General features: G+C 36.1%; 1 pseudogene; it reads left to right on the top strand.

Annotated features, from left to right (window-relative positions):
• Positions 1–731: 731 nt before the first annotated feature.
• Positions 732–1,901, top strand: LOC124093727 (pyruvate dehydrogenase E1 component subunit beta, mitochondrial-like; annotated as a pseudogene).
• The last annotated feature ends 1,129 nt before the right edge of the window (positions 1,902–3,030 follow it).

The following is a 3,030-nucleotide window of genomic DNA, read 5'->3' as shown; positions in this document are numbered from 1 at the left end:
AGTGAAGCTAGCCAATCCCTAAAAAACAAATACCAAATGTCTTCTTTGATATAATGAGAGCAACTAAGAACAGAGCAGGGAGGAAGAGCAGGAAGAAAAGATTAACATTAAACAGATACATGAGGTGGGATGGAAAGGGAGAGAAAAGGGAAATTGCATGGTAATGGAGGGAGACCCTCATTGTTATACAAAATTACATATAAGAGGTTGTGAGGGGAATGGGAAAATAAACAAGGAGAGAAATGAATTACAGTGGATGGGGTAGAGAGAGAAGATGGGAGGGGAGGGAGGGGGGATAGTAGAGGATAGGAAAGGTAGCAGAATACAACAGTTACTAATAGGGCATTATGTAAAAATGTGGATGTGTAACCGATGTGATTCTGCAATCTATTTGGGGTAAAATTGGGAGTTCATAACCAACTTGAATCTAATGTATGAAATATGATATGTCAAGAGCTTTATAATGTTTTGAACAACCAATAAAAAATAAATTAAAAAAAATATTAAATGTATGAGTAAAACCCTTTTCAAAACCAAGTAACTTAGAATTAAATTGTTATACTTTAAAATGCTGACACTGATTTTTTTAAAGCAAATCTCAAATTCTAGAAAGAGACCAAAAGATATGAATAATAATAGGAATGAAATGATATCAAATGCCTCATTTGGTCACAGGATGCAAAATAGATCACCATAGTCAAATTTTAGTTAAAAAGTAAACAAAAATCAACATGGTAAAGATTGCAGAATTAGCTGGCCTGGTGCGGAGACTCCCATAGCAGGTTCCCAGCCTGCTGAGGGGGTGCTTTCACGTGACCACACTGATGTCACTGCAGATGACAGTTGTAATGCTATAAATCAAGGTATGGATGAGGAACTGGAAAGAGGTAAAAAGGTATTTTTGCTTAGGAAAGAAGTTGCTCTGTATGACAGGGAATAGAAAGTTAGCCTGTCCTGTGTAAGAAATACGGAGAAAAGAGGTTTATAGATACTTCCATATCTGAGATGGGCTTTACTGCAATTGCTGTCAGTGCACCTATATTGGGTTGTGGCCCATTTGTGAATTTATGACCTTCAATTCCTCCATGCAAGCTATTGACTAGGTTATAAACTCAGCAGCCAAGACCTACTATATGTCTGGGAGACTCCAGCCTGTGCCCATAGTCTTCAGGAGGCCCAATGGTGCATAGACAAGCATAGCTGCCCAGCATTCACAGTGTTTTGCCACATGGTACTGGCACTGCCCAGGCTTGAAGGTAGTCATCCCCTCGAATTCAGAAGATGTAAAAAGACTCATCAAATCAGCCATTTGAGATAACAATCCAGTGGTGGTACTAGAGAATGAATTGATGTATGGAGTTCCCTTTGAATTTCCTGCAGAAGCTCAATCCAAAGATTGTCTGATTCCTGTTGGAAAAGCCAAAATAGAAAGGCAAGGGACACATAAGGGTGGTTTCCCACTCAAGAACTGGGGCCACTGCTCAGAAGCTGCAAGGGTGCTATCTAAAGAGGGAATTAAATATGAGGTAATAAATATGTCTACCATCAGACCAATGGACATTGACACCATAGAAGCCAGTGTCATGAAGAAAAATCACATCATAATTGTGGAAGGAGGCTGACCACAATTTAGAGCAGGAGCTGAAATGTGTGCCAGAATCATGGAAAACTCTGCACTTCATTTCCTGGATGCTCCTGCTGTTTGGGTCACAAGTACAGACATCCCTATGCCTTATGCAAAGGTTCTAGAGGACAATCCTGTACCTCAGCTCAAGGACATCGTATTTACCATCGTATTTACAAATATCTTGTTCAGACTTGAATATCAAGTCACTGAAATTTACTTAAAATACTTGCAAGGACTTCACCTGGATTGTATTGCAAAACCATACTATTCATAACGTTATCTCTAAGGCAACCACAAGTGCCTTTGTATTGGTGGGATGTTTATATGTGTCTGAGTAGAAGAGGCTCCACTTTCCTGACCCAGACTCCATGCTTTCATTGTCTGTTATGGTTGCCCAGTTCTTTAAGTAAATTAATGTAAAATTTTACCTCTTTTGCTAAAAACACAAGGTTATGACTGTGGCATAGTATTGATAAAAGTTAAATCCAAAAAAGATAACATGTGTATAAATAAAATGTATAACCTACAAAAAAAGGTCAACAAAAATCATTAATTTATAATCCTTTCTCCAACTATCTGGGAAAGAATTTCTAAAAGGATGAAGTCAGACTTTAAAAAATTGGACTTCCATACATTTACTTAAACAATACATTTCAGCTAATAAAAAGAAATCCCAAAGTAAAATGAAAAATGAAGTAGAAAAATTATACATAAATTTAGTGAAATTATAATATTAAGTTTAAATTTGTGTTTTGTTTAGCAAAAAAAAAGAAAAAGACTAACAATGAGGATGATATGAATGAGGAAGTTTACTAAAGCAGACACAAGAAGAAGTACTTGTAGTCATCTAAATATTTTATGTCAGTTGTAAGATATTCATATATTATTATTTTTAATCACTTCTAGGAAATTTAGGATGATTACAAAATGGCAAAAGCATAATGTGCACTTTTTCAAATATAAGAAGAAAAATAAGATCAAGAAAACATGTTCCATCTCATCAGTGATAGGAAAGGGAAAGTAGACTCCATTAAAATATTGTGGAGAAAAATTCCAAATAAAGTATTACATCCAGTACCCTGTCTTTTCGCATTTGGGATTCCCCTTTTCCCATTTTTTAATTTGTTTTTTACTGTTGTTTTTAGGCAGAGAGAGACACCTTTTTCCAGAATGATGTTTGGGACTGGTGTATATTTTGATCACTTTGGGACTCATTAGGTCTTTCCTGTTGTAAACACCCTCTATTCAATAAGATTGAATGGCAGTTAAGTGCTACCTTTCTGCACACCTATCAGAATAAACAAGCCAGCAGTGATCCCCATGAATAGAGAAGTCTGGACCCTGAAGCAAAATACTACATAAAAAAGAGGTTTAAAATACAAAAAACACCTTTCAATTTAATT

This window comes from Marmota monax, unplaced genomic scaffold, assembly GCF_021218885.2.
Source record: "Marmota monax isolate L192 unplaced genomic scaffold, Marmota_monax_Labrador192_F-V1.1 WCK01_AAM20220418_F8-fsc00290, whole genome shotgun sequence".
Classification (NCBI taxonomy): Eukaryota; Metazoa; Chordata; class Mammalia; order Rodentia; family Sciuridae; genus Marmota; species Marmota monax.
This window is presented reverse-complemented; position numbering and strand designations above follow the sequence as displayed.